Raw genomic sequence first — 20702 nt, forward strand, 5'->3', positions numbered from 1 at the left:
TTTCAAGTATAGAGTGTAGGTTTGTATATTTTTAATGAATTTTATGTTTCAAATATTCTAATTTAATAAAAATAAATACCGTTGCATATCAGACAATGCCATGTGGTCCTGACCGAAGCTGAGATTGCATTATGGGTACTAAACAATTAATGTAGCTACTTATTTTTTTTTATAAATACATTGAAAACTTCAAAGGAAATTCAAATAGTATAGTTATACATGGATAAGTACAAATGTGTATATATTAGGTTACGTGGATTGAAATTGCATGTATCTAATCGTGAAATAGTGTAGTAAACTAGTATACCACCAATGTTGTCAAATATCCTTAATTAAAAATTATCTCTTTAATTAGTCAATTAATTATACAATTAAATCAAAATGCAATAAATATAATTAATCACATATGTAAAACGTTTATAAAAAAAGTGATCCAGTTGCCATCAATTTGTTAGGTTGACTGACCTGAAAGTAGGTAAATTGATCGACAGACGTCGAGATGTCGTCATTGTGGATTCAATGCGAACAAATTGAGGAACCCACTTATCAAGACTCATTGACAAATCTTTGACGAAATCTAAACACAACAATAACCTGCGTAACTGTTCTATCCTTGATGTAAATTAATAGGCCAGCTTATGATCAGATATCAACACCATTATGTTTTACAGTTATGCGAAAACTCCAAAAAACTCAAATTCCAATCTAGGTTTATACGTAATTCTTTTTGCGTCTATTTGTATTTTTAACTTACTCTCCGGTGATAGAAACATTGATAACAAAACTAATCTGAAAATTACCATTTTATGATCTGCCTTTGACTTTGATTCTAAGTATATTATATTTAAGTCGACAGTTACATCTTGAAGGTAAAATATATTGCATAATTACGTAGATTAGTCTGTATCATATAAATATACAAATGTTAAATAATGTAAGTAGTTCTTCCTTGATTTTTTTTTGTGTCCTGACATTACAGTGATAATCTAACCGCGATACGTACCGCGCGCGCGCTATATTCTCCTAACAAATAATAAAAACTCATGTTATTAAGTGTATTGGTTTGTGTCTTCGTATGTGTATAGCATCCTTGGAGCCTAATACGTTTTTGTGAGCTGGAGAAGGAATGCTTTAGTTCAAATACAAGGTAATAAACAACACCTATTTTTTTACAATTTACATAAATGATGTAGTTATTATTGAATATAATATCAATTGTATAAATTATCAGTAGGTACGTACTTTAAATTAGAAAACCAGAAGTCCAGGGTCCTATTATGTAAGCTGTAGAGAATCGTATGCTATGTAATATACTTTAGTAGGACTATTATGTAGTGCATATTTTATGGTACAACATTAAATAGATTTATTATTAAATATAATTAGATGCACTTATTTTGAATATTTATTCTGTCTTATTATACAATACGTTTATATTTTTATAAAACGAATAATTGCGATCTGCAATATGAAAATGAAATAAAGTTTAGACCGTGCCAATCACGCTGCAAGAACAAGCTAACAATTATTTTTAAATAAAAAATATGCAGATACAGACATAGTGTACAATTACTATTATTACACATAGGGGTGTATGCTTCAGTACTTACGTAGCTATTACATTAACAATAACGATTATAATGTCGTATCAAAAACTTTTATTCAACATAACCGAATTGTCTTAACCCTTCAACCCTTCTATTCGGCTCATAAAGCTGGCGAATCGCACAAAAATACGAACATAATGCCATTTGCATAATGTTTTCTGCTTTGTTTTTTCATAGAGCGGTAGGTTTCAAATGTCACCGCAGGCTGGGGTGCGAAAACACCCATTATGGGGTGCGAAGTGTATTAAAAATCGTTTCATGTCCTTACATTCTTAAGGTTACGGTTCTAACGCGTTAAGCTAAATAATGCGGTGCCTTCTTAAATTCAATTGTACGAACTACTCAAAGAGGTATATTTTCCGCGTTCACCGATTATCTCATTTTTATATCTAGCTTACCACTATACCCCTCGTGTTAACCAACCAATTTAGTCACAACTCGAATAATTCACTATATGATTATTGTGCTACGAAAGTAATTGTTATTAAGAAAACATGACTCAGATTAAATGTAATATTTATTTCTATATTATCAGATATTATTAATGTTAATAAAGGACTATTTACTACTAAATATAATTTCTGTATTAGTTTATTGAAAGTCGAAAGCCTATATGACAATTAACTCGGCCCAAACCGAGTTGAGCTAGTAACTCTTGATTAAAGGCACGAACTCATCAAAGTGAGAGGTTTGCCTATTCATGTTAACATTCCATGTACAACTTCTAATATTTTATGATATTGATTCGTTAACATAGCTTATTGAAACTGAGATTAGTACTTATTCGAGCAACGCCGTACATTTTTTGTAGGATCGAAACATGTTTAATGTCAAAAATTTTGCAATATGTCGCAATACTATCAGTTCGAATCAATGTACAATTTTTCACTTTTAGTACCAATAAAGCAGCCGTAACTCTCGCATCATGTTACTTTAATTTAATATTAGTGGTTCACAAACTTTAATTCAATCATCAATCAGTAAACATCAAATTATTATAAAAAAATATTCAATAACAGAGTACCAATTGCAATTAACGTAGGTAATAAACTTTTAAAGTTTATCATTATTACAATTTGAAGTGTCTATGACTATTACTTTTGTGGTTAGTTTTTTTATTTACATATCTAGTTAATATTCATCTTTATGTGAGTTCTGAAATTGAGGATTTTTGTCACCATAATGGTACAGCTGCTACATTTGCAGGTGTTATGGTAATAAATACGATACACAAAACTATACTTTTATAGCTCAGGCGAACAGTTTTCGTGATTCACTTAAATCTACTTCCGGCTTTACACAGTCAGATTGCTTTCAGTTTTACGTTTGAAGAAAATCTCGAAGACATTACGTGGAAGTGTAGACTTGAAGTCTACACTACCGGATGTAGTAGTAGCTCCGGCAATAACAGTTCCGGTACCGACACTCGGCTCGCTTCCGTCGTCTACGAGGGTAGGGCTTCCTCCCAATTGTTTATGCCTTCGACAAACATCCACTGAACAATAGGTTTTTGTTTTCGATCATTGGCGAAAATAAAATTTGCTGAAAAAGAAAGTTCAATTATTGCGTCACAATTATAGTCTGTTGTAAGTGTTGTCGCGTATATATTTCTAATTTTATAAGGAAATTAACTATTTCAACTAATCATATAACTATTACAACATCTCAAATATTAGTACGCTTCTAATGAATTCCTATTTGAAATCGAAATCGAAAGTTATATTGTAAAGCCTCAATTTTGCAGTACAAATGTTACCCCAATGACGTTTTTGCCATCTGATGGCAATGACAATTTATTGCTATTAGAATATGGAAATCAAGCCGCCGGCTGCAGAAGGGACGGGTGTTTTTAATTTTGCACAAAAGTAATGAAGATTCTGTTATTTCATTTCAGTAAAGTTGCGGTTTGTACTCTTGATTTTTTTTTATTAATTTTCCTTCGTACAGCTAAATTTAATTTCCGGAAATATAATCCGTTTTTCTGATTTTTTATTTTTTTCATGTTTCGGTAGACCATTTAACAAAGAATCTTATGGAATGTTGTTGTACTAGAAGTGGTAGAATTATAAAAATGTAATTCATAAATACAATACCAAATACATAAAGCATCTCATATAGAAATACATAACGTACTCGTACCACCCCTTAGAAAACCAATAAGAACAATAATAAATAACTCTTATCATATTTCGAGTATGCTCCTGGTCGCATCGCGAGAGATCCGAACCAATATATCACTAGGAATTTACGAGGCAAGATACGACAGGAAAATTGCAAGAATGGTGGCGCAATCTATCTTAGTTGGGTTGCTTGGGGAGGCTGGGGTAGCAGAGGAACCCGGAGGGGACCGGGGGTGGGGATGAAGGGGAAACTTCGAGAGGTTATTAGTCCAAGCATCTGTTGTTGAACGGGGCGTGATGAAACTCTATGGGTACAAGCTAACAAATCTAATTGCTCAGTAGGCGCCCCGTGTATAGCCCCGGCTGACAAATGGGCTCGTGTGTAGTTATTTGTTATAACCCAGGTGACCGTATAGATTTTTGTGATATAGTACTACTACATTAATCACGTCACCTACGCAAATAAAAATTGTGTGTTCAACCATTATTGAGTACGATTAAATTCATATTACTTCTAAATTTTGTACAGATGGCATTCTTAGAGAACAGAACATCTTCTAATTAATCTGCTAAATTTTGATTATAAAGTTATGCATCAAGTCAGAAGTCGATTTTTTTATGGAAAAATTTATTTAATATTTTATAGTTACCAAGGTTAGTTTGAAAAGGAATGAGGGTATATTAGCGTTATGAGGCTGCACTCCCCTATCTGCATTAGATAATCAGATAATAATACTCAGTTGACGCAATTGTCCTAGTTACAGATTGAAAAATTTAGGAAAAACAAATGTAACAATCACTTACATTAAGTGATTACCTATAATTAACTTTAAAAGTAATAATATACGTTCTCACGTAATTTTAAAGTTATTACTTATTTCCGCTACTCTTGTATCACAGAGAAGAATTAAACTATAAAGAGAAAATTTCAATTACTCTTTATTTATATATGAATTTAAATCTAGGCAGTCATAATAAGTAAATAAACCGTTTTCTATTTCGGAGAAAGGTGTAGGCGGCTTACATTTTTTGTAGGTCCCGCTTGACACGAGATAACGAAATACGAAAAGTTTAGTTCTACCGTGTACCCACCTCATACAATCTTTTTATGCTTATCTTTCCGTGATTTATGAGATGTTCAGAGTCCAACAACGAGAAAGAAAGGAGGTATACAAAAGTAATTTATTTTTTACGTTTGTTTTTCTTGTCTTTCCGTCCGTGCGTGCTGTACTGGCCACGGGCAAACATGTTTTTGAAGTTGGCATTTTTGAGATGTCACAATATGATTTATCTTTGACCCCGCGTGTGGGCGGTGCTTAGTCCGATCGGCATTTCGGCTTTATATACATAAATCATAATACATAAATACAATAAATGCCACCTCTTTATTATTATGATTTATTTATGATGCGAAATTCCAGAAAAATATTGTCGTATACGGAAAACGCGTATAAAACAGTGAGTTGCTAATAAATTTCGAAGTGGCGCCTACTGTCTGTATGTTGGTAATGGTTTACGAAAAAATTATTGTGTACCCAAATTTTATTGACCGTTCGATAATTGTAACAAAATGATAATATTTAATGCTCGCAAATTAAATGATGAACGACATGTTATACTGATACGGACATGTAGAAACCATGTCGGATGTAAGCTTCGTAAAATAGATGATACAGTATTGAAGTAAAAGCACACAGGCTACCGAGAGAGCATGTGGTTGATTTACAGAAATCATCGTTTTAAAGGTACTTACTGGAACCATTTTATATATAATATCGCATCCGTATATGCTTGAGACGTTATAATAGCAGACCAATCAAGATTTGTGTATGAATAGAAATCTATGGCATGCACTTTGTTATTTCTGTCTCTCTGCAAGATAGCTAATCTAGAGATGAAAAATAAATGTGATCGAGCCAGTGATTACTGGTTTCTGCTAAGTATAATATATTTGTTAAAAGTTACCTGGCGACTGCATAAACTTAGATATATATTCAATCTACGCATACACATTTAGCTAACTAGCTAACCGTGTGATATTTATCATCACCGACCATTATGTACATATATTCATTATATACATTTATTCAAAATTAGTTACTAATTGTATTGTAATAAGATGAAAATTTGTTTACATAATGATGCCGATAGTATTGATATATTAAAAAATATGTGTAAGTACCTACCGTTACTGGTGTCTATTGCAGCTAATCTGCAATAGTGAGACAAGTGTAACCTCCTCATAAATTACAAACAAAACGTCGGCGTGTCGAAAACGTCGATGTCGCAATGGTAATTAAAAATTCTGAAAAAAGTTCACACGAATCTATACACGCATTGGACAAACATCTTGTTCTCTCAATTAACTCTCTTTACTGGACCGGACATGATCGAGACGGAATTATTCATGACTTTATCAGGCAACATATCACTCGGCCAAATGATTTATAAAATTTTTACCAATGAAATGTTTTCAACTTAATTAAGATCGCTTATTTTTGTTCACAGGTACTACTGGATTACAGACTTTTACTCCAGAGAAAGCGTGTCATGTAAGCCAAAAAGAATATTAGCAAATGTTTTTTTTATTGGAGTCGTTAAGGTGTTAACATCGTGTGAACTTTTATTATAGCCGCATTTAACCTCTAATATTGTCATATTAAACGTGGTTGATATTAATTGTTGTACGTGTTAAGCATGTTTACAGTAAATAACCATGTTAATTTCTCTTAAGAAATATTTTTATACAGTTTCATTAATTTAAAAAAACGTAACCGTATAAGAAATGAACAGTCTATTTATTTTAATTGTGGACATTAAAATAAAGCGCAGAGTTCATATAATTTATATACAGGTCGTTAGACCTCGTATGAACGTTTTAATTTTTTATCTACTACCCCTATTACTTACTTTTACCTTATACTACCTTACCTTATATTAGTTAATTATTACTAGTATTAAAATTTTTACATCTAATCCACATTCGTCGTGTGTCATGTCGTTTATCTCTTGTCTGGTAGACTTACTTTCAATGTCCGGTAGCCACTGTAATGTAATAAAACTTTACTAATATACCATAGGCCGTATCAAACCGTCAAAAAAACAGCCACAACCGGCCAAAAGTGCATGCATTATGAAGATTGCACATCTAGCCAAGCCAAGTAGCAGCTTACATTCTGTTGCCAAAAATCACACAATAAATAATGCGGGGCAAACTGCATGCATTATACTAGTACCTTATCTTAGTGAATTTGAAGCCAAGAGTCGCCATTAAATATGCATTAAAATTACCTGTCTCGAATGAAAAATAAGCGGCTTTTTGCTTTCCCATAATATTATCGGAAATTGTGGTTGTCCAACAGAATTAAGTAATTGAGAATTTTAATTTCTGTTTTTAAAATATTTTCCGTGTTAAAATTATTGCACGTGTTCGCTGCTTACCTACCGCAAGTAATGTATGGGATTTTAGAGTGGTAATTTTAATGTAAACGCGGCGTTAAATATAGTAATGAAGAGGGAATTAAGTTGTAAATTAATACAGACTGGTGTTTCGAGACGTGGATGGACAGTTTCCGAAAAAATGTCACAAATGATATATTATTAGGAAGAAAGAAATTTTTTTCGTAGAACTATTTATGTTTAATATTGACGTGTAGGTAATATATATGTATTACATGACGTGTCAATAATAGAATTATCGACCTAATTTTCTGCGTAATGTTTAATTTTTGAATAGCTAACGTAACGTGACTAAAGTAGGGAAATTGAAATTGCAATTACATACATATATATTAATTACGTATTATGTTGTAAGAGAGTTGTGAGAGTTGAGATATTGTGAGAAAATAATCTTTTCATAAAATATACATAAAGACATGAATGTCTCATTAATACAAATGTTTTAATATTGAACGAGAATCAATGCAATTAGACAGTATCCTTAACCACTATCTTGCAATGGTCGTCACACCAACTACATACTTATTATTTATACTTATTATTATTTATTCATCAATGATGCGAAGTACAATATCTAAGTAATAATCTAAAATTAAACAGTTAAGTCAATAATAATCTATTAATAATAAATTAATTAAGTTAATGTGTGATAAAGAGAAAACCATAGTATGTTTATCTGACCGAACAAATTCAACTAGGAAGTCTCGAATCACATAATTATTCTGTGCGCATTCAATACGTAAACACAGCCTCCTCGATTAGTTGGATAATGTCGCTGTGTGTTGCGTAGACGGGAATTTACCATAGTTGACATCTTTCTACATCGTTATACAATTGTGTGTTTACTTGTTACCTGATTGGTACACATATCATTTTAACTTCTAAGACACACGTTGAAATGCTATCTTCCTCAATATTTTGTTGTCTGTAAATAGCAAGAAAATTAGGCTTTTAACTTGGAAAATTTGGTACTTCGGAGAGATAGACACCTAGCATCTATATATAATTATATAGAAAGTTGAAGAATAGAAATATAAAAAGTTATATGAAAATAAAATATAAGGAGTTATATAATAGTATAAAGTATAAAGTTTGTTTATTTGTTTGAGTATTACTTTGTATTAATCCCTGAAACTACGAGTTTGATTTGTAAATAAGTATAAACGCAAAACGATAAACAAGGCTGTTTCAATTGTTGGATGTACCTACAGCGTTATAATTGAAATAAATGGTGTCAAGAGTTACATATAAGATATTAACATTAAAAGTATTTAGTTTACCTCTATCTTACATATGTAGTATACATAGACACCTATATAAATATACATTGTGAATTAACTGGCTTTTAATAAAAAAAAATAATTCAATTGCCAGTTCTTCTCAATTAGATCTATATACCGAACTGGACGGTAGAGAAAAAATTAAAATTATAATGTAAAAAATTTGACGTTCATAAGCGGCTAAAATGTCCTACATGAATAAATGATTTTTGAATTTCAGTTTGAACCTACGTCATTTATTTGTGTTACTTTTTCTTATGTTGTTCAATTTGAGAAATACTTTCAATCAAGAAGAACCATCTAGAAACTCGATTGTTATATCATATATACTTATTAGTCATAGGAAGTACGTAGGTACTAACAAAAAATTCAGGGTCGACATATACTCAACATAGTTGAGTTGTATACGAAATTACATACAATCGTTAAATAGACCGACGTTGTTATGTGTATACTATGTAAAAAAAAATATATAAGCGCTGCGCATGTTCCCATGCTGTTGGTAACCGGATATGGCCTTCAGAAAGCAACATGTCACCTGTTCATTGCCAACACCATGGCTCTGTGTATGTTGTACTTCTGTTTCCAAGATTACGACAGCTTTTATCTAATACTATTGGTTTGAGAGTGTAACTCGATTATAATTATTCATTAATTTTTTTTTTATTTTTCTAGTTATTATCTAAAATGATATTATTTGGAAAATTCTCGTAAAATAAAAATAATAGATTATATATAAAGCTTTTGGCCAGTTTATTACTAAACTCAATATTTTAAATAAATTTTATGAATTATATTTCTAATAATATTGTAAAAATTATTTTTATTAGTTTAAGTAGGTACCTATTTTCTATACTAGTAGTCTACATATCCTACAAATATTATAATTTTATTAGGTACATATTTCGACTGGGTTCTTCTTTGCTGAATGTCGTTCACTTAACTGAGTATAATTTCTGTATTTTCCAAGATCAAAATTGAAACCTATTCTTAATGAATTTGCGAATTATTTTGTGCATTTTTTTAGTTTGTAAAAATAGTATTGTTAAATTTCTTGCAAATAACTCACAATTTAGGTTAATCGTACCAGTCCTAGAATATCAATAGAGTACAGTAGTAGGGGTATACCTCATCACCGCGGCTGCCTGCCAACGTTCGTCGATTGTTATTCACTAGCACACGTCGAGTCGACATGGCTCGCATACGGCGAATACTCAATGCGGGGAATTTTCGCGTCCACTAGCAAACTCAGTGCTCGCAACTCGCAAGTCTCTATTGACATGTGCAGTCTTCATTTTTGCTTGTATGAAACATCTATCTTTGAATCACAGGACACATGTATTGGCGTGAACTTTTATTGAATGTATTGCGCCTTTTTTAGGTATCATGTATCTGATGGAAATTTGAATTGATTTCCACTTCTATATATTAGTTGTATGTATAGTTTCTATCTAGTATCTATACTAGATATAGCCACAATTTTATCTGCTTTTTTTGAGATAAAGCTAAACAATGATGAGATACAGGCAAAAGAAGAGGGATGCCTAAGTCCATTCTCCTGATACGAGTACAATCTAAAGTCATGTCTTTCATGAAGATCCTTTCAGCTGTTTAGGAAAAAGTAACAAACATTCAGGGGTGGAGGGTGCTATTAATAGTAGTAGGTAACAGGGACTATTATTAGACCTATTGATGATCAATATACTAGAAAAAAAAGAGTAATGCGGACGAAATCGCAGCAGCAGAAAAAAAGCAGAAAATAACCAATAAAATAAGTAGTACTTTTACACATATCCAAATCTAACTAATAACAATCTAAAATAACGATCATTATAATGATTGCCTTGTAAAACTCGCGTCTTTTTTTTGTAACTTTACACCGGTCCTTAATTTATAGGAATAGTTTCCGTAAAGCTGCATGTTAGTTTTGTTACCGTAATTAATAAGACAACTTTCGAATTTATATCAAAAATCGGGCGTCCAAATAAAAAGTAATGTAACCGTCTAACGTTCAACCGGAACCGGTTTTGTGAATAAACACAAATATGCCGATTCGCGATAACCATTCGTAGTAGAAATGTCTTCCGAAGTCGTTGAACGTATAACGATTACCGGGAATTCAAATGAACCTAGTGTCTACACATAAATATTATAAACCTTAAATTTTGTTTAGAAAAGTTTTATTTTTTATTTTGCATTATATTTACACTTTTTGTTCTTTTTGAGTTCAGTTGGTTATCACTATTTACAAGGACTGCAATTACGTTATAAATTTTCATTTCGTCTTCTATATAACCTAGCCGAAACTAAATAAATCGTAAATATTTTTGAAATCAATCAGATTTATTATGTTAGTAATATTAATTGTGTTTCATGAACATAAGAAAAAAGCATTGTCTACAACTATTTTTAACTGTCAAGTATCCTAGATATATTATAAGATTGAAATGTTGTTCCTTTACATAACTAGGTAACTTCAATTATGTCAAAATGATTTAATGCAAGATTTATAAAAGGAACTCTCATTTAAAGTTGCAAAATTAAAGATGAAGATACCACATAGAGTATAGAGATATTTCTTGTCAAAATATAATAAACACTGAACTCTAACAGCGATATAATTAAAGCTGCAATTGTATACAAAGCTGGCGGTTAGTAGGAAGTCAATAAAATAATAGTCCGGGATCCGTTATTCACAATAGGTATGAATGTTGTACATATAGTCCGGGGCAAACAATGACGCTCATAAACAATCTCATAATAGTTGCAGCCTGGCGATTACATGATGATATGGCATAAATAAATATTTGTCTTTCTTTCTTTCTGTACATTGTGGTTTGTTTAATAATAAATAAGAAAAATTATTGCTATAAATTTTTTCTTTCTTCTTTCTTTCTTTCCATATATTGTGGTTTGTTTAATAATAAATAAGAAGAATTATTCTTACTATAAAAATAAGAAATTTTGTTTCAATGTCTTTGAAACAAAATTATTATATGGAAATGGGTATGCCACATATTAAGCCACGTCCTTGGTGGTGTAGCGGCATAGTACTCTGCCGCGCGGAGCGGGTTCAATCCTTGCACAATGAAAGCATTTGTATTCATGAGTATGATCTGAGTTTGTGTTTATTGTTTCATCAATCAATATCCAGAGAATAAACTTTGGTTTGATTGGCACTAGGTGGATAAAAATATATTATAATTTTAGTCGTATGTCTGTGGTATAAATCTATTCTCATGACAAATTTCATTAAGACCCGTTCAATCGTTTAGTCGTGTAAAGGTAACAAACTGACAGATAGCGAGACACATCTTCGTATTCAGCCAAGTCCTGCTTGGAAATGCACCGTCACCTACCAGATCCAATTGTATTTCAAAACATCGTGGAAATCATTGAAATATACACAACATTTTTTAACCGAATCGTTCCAGCTATTTAGGAAGCAAGTTTAGGTCAAATAAAGGTACCTACATAATTACATTTTTTGTTATTCTTATCAGTGATTAGGGATATCTGAATATGTTTAATTTTAGTCCACTATATATAAGAGTTCCTTATGATTATTAGAATAAATAAAAAATATATTAGGTTAATATTTAGTCGCACGTCTACATATGTATCCGTTTTTCAGTTTATATGATGTACCACATATTAAACTATGGGTGCTCATTAAAATTCAATAAAGTTCATGTTTAAGGTATTGTTGCAAATGCACTGATTTTGTATTAGTATCAATGTATACATTTTCTTATTGATAGATTTAGGTCCATACAATTAAAATATTAAATAAAAGATAACCTTTATCATGCGGACCGCCGCATGATTCGATCTTTCTTTACGTTAAATTTCATTAAGATTAATTCAACTGTTTAGTCACGATAAGGTAACGAACAGATAGTAGACAACATATCTTCGAATGTATTATATTAGTGTGGATTTAATAAAGCTGTATTATCATGCGAAACAATGAATATACATCATGGGCTAACTGTCCTGAGCAACTTCATTTTCATACTATTAGTTGACTTTCAATACTAATATTACTAATGCTGCATCAGGGTACATAACATATGTCCAGGGAAGTTTCAGTATTAGTTTATTTTTTTATTTGTAATACTGCTTTGTAACATGAAAAAATAAATTAATATACGCAGAGTCACAGAATATTCCCAGCTGAGAATGTACACACATACTTTTAAGCCGTAGATATTTTCTATCGATATAGTCCCATAGATCTGGCCAAGCTATTTCAAGTGCCACAATATTTCGAGTGAATGGTAGGTAAAGACGATGGAACAGATGAATGAGCGCTCAGTATTGAGACCAGGCCTTGCGGCAGACACGCTTCAAGTAAACACAAGTGCTGACACTTGGCACTTAACACATGTATTAGTTATGTAATATGTATCACCTCTTTACATAGTACTCAGGCCATTTACAAAATGGGGCGTCATTGGCAGATGTTTCACTCAGCCTCGCTAATAGATATGTGTTGAATGGATTTTCTTTGTTCCTTTTTTATAGTTAGAATTTACTATTTTATAGTTAGGATGGTTTTATAAAGGCAAATTTAATGAAAATTTAATTTTTTTTTAGCAAATATAATTCATATTGGGCTATTTTCAAGCATGAGTATACCGAATAAATTACATAAATAGAATACAGCTTGTATGCAATTCCATATGACAATGTAAGTGCGAAACGTTATACTTAGTTAATATCGACCAGAATTGATATCTATTGTTATTAGCTGGATTCACAGATCATCTGTGAATCTAGGCGGTCTACTGCAAATTTTGTAGTGCAGATAAAAAAATATCAAGGTGACTAAATATAGAAATAAAAAATAACTTATTTTGATAATTTTCACAACTCAACAATGTATGTCCATTGCTGGACCCATGTCTCTCCATATATACGATCAGACTGACAACTCTATTTGCTTACATTATAACAAATCTTAATGTAATGGTGTGTTTTATCTAGAATATTTGCACTCTTATGAAGTCAATAAATAATATACAAATAATAATAAAATCATCAAACATCCATATCGACATTTTAAAATTACAATCGTGACTTCAATTCGTAGACGTTGAAAGCTTACGGCGATGTTTTATTTAAACCCAAGGCGCGAGTGCCATAAATCATTTACTGTCTCTCAATACGATTGTTCGATTATTTAAGGAACGAAACTTTGCAGAATAAGGGCCTAATTGCGACTTGTACTCTGGCGGTACTCATAAAAATTCGATACGATTTAAAGGCGACAAAAAGTCGCACGACATTCGTCAGCTAATTATAACGGCGATAAAACATAATTAATCTCGTTTGTTCCGCCATTACCATAGACGTTAGGACGGGTTCTTTATTTTAAAAATCCTGTTCTTATTTCGAATTCAGTGAAGTGCAATAGCTGACGCGAAAACAATCGCTTAATAATAATGTGATAAAAGAAACGTGCGGAGAGACGTGTGGACGGTTATGAAATGTGGACTGGCCTCCTCATAGTGAATTAGAAGCACGTATGGGTCGCTGTAAAAGTATCTGTACTCATAGAGCTGCCACAATTAAGCTTTGCATGTTCAAGCATTTTCCGGAAAAGTTTAAAGCAATATAACAGTAATTTACAGCAAAATGAAGTGATATTTTTAAAGTAACTAAGGCACTATAGACTGGGTAATTAAACGGAGTACTTTCTTTAATTGCTTTTTCCATAATCATACGATCACGAAAATGATGATTCTGAAACTTTTTTCATAACGACCTTACCACATTTAGAAATCATCTTTTTCTTAAGAATTATATATATTTAGAACTAAGTTCCCAAATATTAAAATAACTAGGCCGTTTTCTGATAATCGTCATATGAATCGAATTGAACGAAATTATTATTATTTTAAGGAAAAGTTTACCGCTATAAAATCATTTTTAAATTCAAATTTCAACCCTGCAACTGCTGTATTGAACGTGATTTAATTGTTGTTTTGGTACATAAGCTTAATATCTTCATCAATAACTGATAATTTATGTACAGCACGATCTGTACAAGACAAAATTGTGGCCGCCGGCTCCCCTTTGTAATCAGTGCAAAATTATAAAGCCATTGCAACACCGCAGGGTTTGTTCTTTGTGTTACAAAAGTTGTAACTCAATGGGAGCCGCTGAATGGCATAGTATTAAATTGATACATTTTTTTCAACTTCTAATATTGTAATTTTGCAAAATTTATCGTAATGAAATTTTATTTATAATTACAATAAAATTACATGAAAACTATTTTTTTTATTGTTCAAAATTATAGTACTTCTTTTATAGTTTAATCATGATGAGTTGATATATTGTTACTGTACAGCTGACTCTACTTTTGTACGAATTAACTGAATCCTCCTTTTTATTAGGTCCTCAATTTTTGTTTAGTGTACATATACATGTTAAAGCTGACTAAGCTTTAACATGTATTTGTTTATAGAAGGAATGTTCTCTTGTCATGTTTTCTTTGTTTTTTTTAACATGACATATAATTAGCGGATAAGTTATAATCTATAGGTTTAGGGCAGGCAATGTCCAAGTAACAGTGTAATATAAATGCAGATTACATTGGTTAAACATTGGAATATTCCTAACTAACTGATTACCAGAAATGCCAAAGTATAAAATCATGTTTAGTCCATAAAAATATAATTAATAAACTAATTAAAAGCCATTATAGAGATGTAATACATAGGTAGGTATCATATATACATACGTAACGTGAGCTCAGTGTATTTATACTGACTAACTTGATGGATGTCTATCATTATACAACGGACGGAGCAACCCACTTGTTTATCAAAGATAAACCAGGTCTAGTACACTTGAGATTTTTGGTAGCTATTTTTAACGAGGTATTTTATTAGTTTTAAAAAAGGTCGTTTAGATTACGAGCGCGTTGGAGGGTTGGCTTATTGAACTTTGAAATATTGGGTGGTAAAATTAATGGCACTTTTAAAAAGTACCAATGTGTTTATGATATATTGCTATAGCTAAGTTTTTACTTAGATATTTCTTTTGCACAAAAACCGAACTCGTTTTTTTCTGAACTAGTTAATACGTGGAATTATTTTAAGGTAAATATATAGTTAACTATCATATTACAAAAATATTAATTATTGTCCTTGATAATATCAGAATATAGGCATGTTCTGCTGCATAATTTAAACCTATAGTTATAATACCTGGTAGCTATACGCTGTTCCAGAAATAAACTAAAACCGGGTTCGCAGTAATATCTTCATCAAGAGGTGTGTTCAATCGATTATACAGCTTTAATATTTATATACCATCGTCTACAGCATGATTTTATTTTATAAGGATTATTCATACGCCTTTTCGCTGTGTTAACGCAACACACAATATGTTAGGTATGTTGATTAAAGCAACGCGTTTTATTTTTAGTTTACTTAAGAAACAATGATATATCTACATATATATGTACCACAAGTTGAGCATTATATCATATCAACAGTCAACAAATATTGTACTTATTAGTTTAATTACCATCTTTAACTCTATATTGTATGATATACTTATTTGATTTATCATGATTGGAACCGATTTAATTAGGAATTTAAAAACAGTAACAATAATGAAAAACTATAGCCTAACCATAAAATTACTTCAACCATTATTTCACAAAATACTTTTAATAATACGATGAAAGAATTAATTATAAAGAGCGCATATTCAGAGCGTATCTCAAATCACTTTTATCATTGTAGGCTCGCGTCTCGAACGAATCGAATGGCCAGCCACAATCACCCTTATTTTATTATGCAGATGTATTTAATTCCCATGTAGCCGCTTACTGTATGTTAAACACTCATCGAGCGGTATTTTTAATGTGCATCTCCTTCCAGATACCAAGATAAAGACTAAAAATTACACCATTTTAAAGCATTTCTCTCTGGGCCGCAGTTTGTCATTTAGCACATCCTTAATATTGATGCCAGTGCCAGATAGCCTCGTGTTTATGTCGCTTAAATTAAATTGCTCGTGTTGATTATTGTGACACCGCTTTTTATGGGTTAAGATTTATTTCACTCCATTATTTTACAATAATAGCATTACATTTTCTGTGCCTATGTTTGTATAATTTTATTCGTCCACCTATATACATATTTGTAGTAATGTACAGTTCTAAATAAATGTATTGGTAGTAATATGTAGTTTTCGTACAGTAGTATTTATATGTTAACCAAATGAACGTGTTTTAAATAGCAGTAATGGTATATACAAACTTGAGAATAACAATCCTTATAAACTGATCGTGTAACGCCCACCACGCCGCGCTCACCGTAATAAAATTATATTCTCATAAAAATCAATATAAACACCATAACGTTCTATAAGAGCCGCCATGATTTAGCTTAACGTCTTCATTAGGCCGTGCACGACCTCCCGATTGCGAGGTCTCGATGCAATTTTGAAGTCGAGTCGAGTTGTACTCGAGTCGGTAATTTGCGATACTCGATTTGTCGGTAGAGTCTTAGCAATTCTGAAAGCGATCACCCGACATTTTCAAGACGTCCTGTCAGGTAATTTTCGATCGCCGCGATTGGTGCGATGGCGGTTCGAGAGGTACCCTCATCCCGCGCCATAATTGAGGCTTGAGGCAGGTCGCAATTTTGAAATTACCTCGATTGAGTGTTCACCTCTTTGTGTAATCATCCTAGAGGAACTTTAAACCTTTCGTTATTGGCAGACAATATATATTATTTTCTCAAAATATGCATTATACCGTTCTTTAAAATAATGAACTTTATCGAGATTTATTGTTTTAAACAACTATGTAACTATAAAACAATTAACTTTTGTTACTGTAACTTTTACTAAAAAATGAAATATTATCTACAATAGGTTATTAATGTAATTTTCATTTTTTATATATTATTAGCGAATGTGCAAAAAAATAGGCACCGTAATTATACTGATATTGCTCGTCATGTTTTTTACCGAACTAAATTATACTTTCGTTACAGGGCTACATTGCGGTTACTCTAATTATCCTTTTCATTCAGACCCTCCACTAAAATACCGACAAAATTTTCTATTAGCATCACCTTTCTTTTTTTACTGAAGAATATAATTGTACAACCTGAGCTCGGGCACTGAACAGTACAACAAAATGATTTATGCTTCGGGGCTAGTTAATTGTATTTTTCTCCCAAAAAACGCTGAGCATTATCTCCCGGCGGTCGACAGGTAACAAATCTTGCTTTTTAAATATTATTACTCATCGTATTCGATTTGGGAACGCGCTCGCTACGAATGCTTTATCACCACCTACTCGGCGTCCCGCGGTTCACTGTATTCTTTGGTCCCCCTAAACTTTATTCAAATGCGACACACATTCATCTATCCATCCTCGTCATGCTTACAGCGATTAGTCGTCAGCCCGCTATTGCTGTCTCGCACCCCACTAAAATAGATTGTGCCCAAGCGCAAAGTGTTCGTGTCAAAACTTTTGTGTAGACTCCGGTAATGGTTTACGAAATTTTTCCCCTACCTCGTGACTTTTTTTTTGTACAGTCGATCTTGTATACTGGGGTTGTGATGTTGTGTTAAATTAAAAACTTCTGGATCAATTCCGATGCAGCGGTTTACTGGGCCATAGGTTTTTATGTAGGAGCGGGCAGATGCCTTCCCCGTTCTAGGTGAACACCGCACGATTCTCTTATAGTATGGACAACAGTGTCAGTTGTAAATAAGGATTTGTATAGACCATACGTATCGTCAAGTGGATGCGGCACTACTTTATCACCCCTACTATTTACATCAACTCAATTACGTTCTCATTAATTGTATTATATTTAATAGCCCATTATATTTTTATAGTAGTGATCCAATAAGAAACTTAGAAGAATTTATTAGTGTATATTAGTGTCGAAGATTGTTTATAGTGAATAGTGCCAACATCGTTTGAGTGGTTTTGTTGGTGTTTCTATAGGATTTTTATTTATTGTGAGTATGAATGTTTTGTTTATTATTTTTTTCATTACTATTCATGACTAATTTTAAATGGTATTGTAGAGTTAATATACTATATATTTAACTTAACTAGGATGTTGTCAAAAGTTTAGAAGTAGACACTATTTGTATCAATACTATACTACACATGGCATGACCTGCAGTTCATTTGTCTGTACTATATACCAGGACCTCGACTATTTTTAAAGAAGTATATTTTTTTATATACAGAATTTAGTTATTCTGTACTAGTGAGTTAATACTCACTAGTATTATCTTTATTATCTTATATTTAAAACATTTATATAACTAAGATTCATGTTTACTGAAATTGATTATATACATATATATATATAGAGATAGAGAGAGGAGAGAATTGTAATTTTTGTCTATAATAAGTACAAATTACGTGTACCATTTATAGAATTATGTGTTTTCTACATAGTCTCTATCATATATCGTAGACCCTTTGATGTAGTATTAGCATAGGTACTATTGATCTAGACTTATAATAACCTCATAGTGCGTGGCAAATTAAAATATTTCTCAAATATTATGTACGTCAATAAAGTTGTCGTCGTTGTAGTAATTTTAACACATTGTAGCAATTTTAATTAATTTTATCATTTATTATATTAGTTATTATTTTCCTATATTCGAATTAGATTTTTATAAACTTTCCCCAATGTAGGTCATTAAACCAGTCTTAATAAAATCTTGGGGGCAACAGGGGCTAGAAGTGCTGGTGCTAAAAATATCATTCAGAATAGCGGGTATCACTGTTTTTAGCGCGGTAAATTAAAAGATTTCATAATTATTGTGAACGCATATATGTAAATGCTGAGTCCATTGTTATATTTAATATTTATATATTTAATCTCTCTTTCTATCCTATCTCACTGGAATAAAATTTAGTCAGATATCTAAATGTAAATATTAAAATTAAATATTGTTTCGGTTAATGACATATCATAGGAGTCTGTAATAGCCCAACATGAATAAAGATATTTTGAATTTGAAATATAAATAGTACGAGTCTCATGTGTAGACTACATTGTACTTTCTTAAAGGAGATATAAATTTTTTTATTTTTTTTTATATCATTGTTTACTAGAATAGAACTAGATTTTACGTACAATATTGTTCGTAAAATCTAATCATCATTTATATATAAAATAATTTCATAAATAAATAAAAAAAAAATTTTTCAACATTTCAAATTTAAGTATGTTTATTAAACAAATCCATTTATAAAAAAAATTAAAAGAATTACAGTTATTTGGATTATAATAGAACGTAAGTAAGTAGGTACTTTAAACATGTTTACTATGCTAATACCTACATATCCACAAGCATAAATATGATATGCGCATGTAGACATCGTAAATTGATCTAAGAATACCGGACTACGTATGCCGGAACACGTTACTATGAATGCACCAACATTATCTAAAATATGATTGAAATTACATTCTGTTTTCTCTAGATATAATATGCATACATAACATACGTGGAGGTTATATTTCCTTAATACATTTAGCACCGAGGTAGAGTTTAAGGTTATCTGCGTGGGTAGAGGTATCCTATTTCAGCCGCCACACAACTTGCTTTGTAAGAAGTGAAATTACATGAGGCCTAATATCTAAGTCATCTGGAATGCCAACGCATGAGTGTTCACATGATAAGGTGATATTCGTGCTGTTCCTGCACATATGCTACAATTACCACTTACCATCAGGTGAGCCGTATGCTTGTTTGCCATTCTAATTACATAAAATAATATATAGGGTCTATTAACACTGATCTTAGAATAAGATGCTGATATAAAATATATAGATGGTTATATATCTACTAGAAATCACATCATCAGAAATAATATGTGCCTAATAAATATTACTTTTTTTATGCTACAAATTTTTAATATTTGTAGCATAAAAAAATTATATTTATCAGGCGAAGTCAGAGCAAATCGCTAGTTAGGTATATAAATAAACAAGGATAAACTGTTGCGGCTCATCACAAGCCCTCTAAAGACCGAGTTGGAATGTATCGCGATAAAAGATGTCATCCAGACCCCATGCCTAAATGCAAAATTGAATCATATGAGAAATACTTTATCAATCCATATCGAACCCTATCGCTATTATGTCAAAGTTCAATATTGTTATATGAATCAAATGGAAGTAAATTTTGCTCTTTTTTGCTAAGCGATCGAGACAAAAGTT

General features: G+C 31.6%; 1 protein-coding gene across 2 annotated transcripts in view; it reads left to right on the plus strand.

The window, feature by feature from the left end:
• Positions 1–20702, plus strand: part of LOC131847933 (homeotic protein antennapedia-like) — a 205887-nt gene that overhangs the window by 31133 nt on the left and 154052 nt on the right. Inside the window, exon 1 of one of the 2 annotated variants that reach the window (XM_059197657.1) lies at positions 18110–18471. The exons of the other annotated variant lie outside the window; for it this stretch is intronic. The gene's annotated coding sequence lies outside the window, so the exon portion shown is untranslated. Of the gene's footprint in view, positions 1–18109; positions 18472–20702 lie in introns of those variants that run through there. 2 annotated transcript variants of the gene reach the window in all.

This window comes from Achroia grisella, unplaced genomic scaffold, assembly GCF_030625045.1.
Source record: "Achroia grisella isolate CSIRO2021 unplaced genomic scaffold, CSIRO_AGI_Agris_v1 utg544, whole genome shotgun sequence".
In the NCBI taxonomy this organism is placed as follows: domain Eukaryota; kingdom Metazoa; phylum Arthropoda; class Insecta; order Lepidoptera; family Pyralidae; genus Achroia; species Achroia grisella.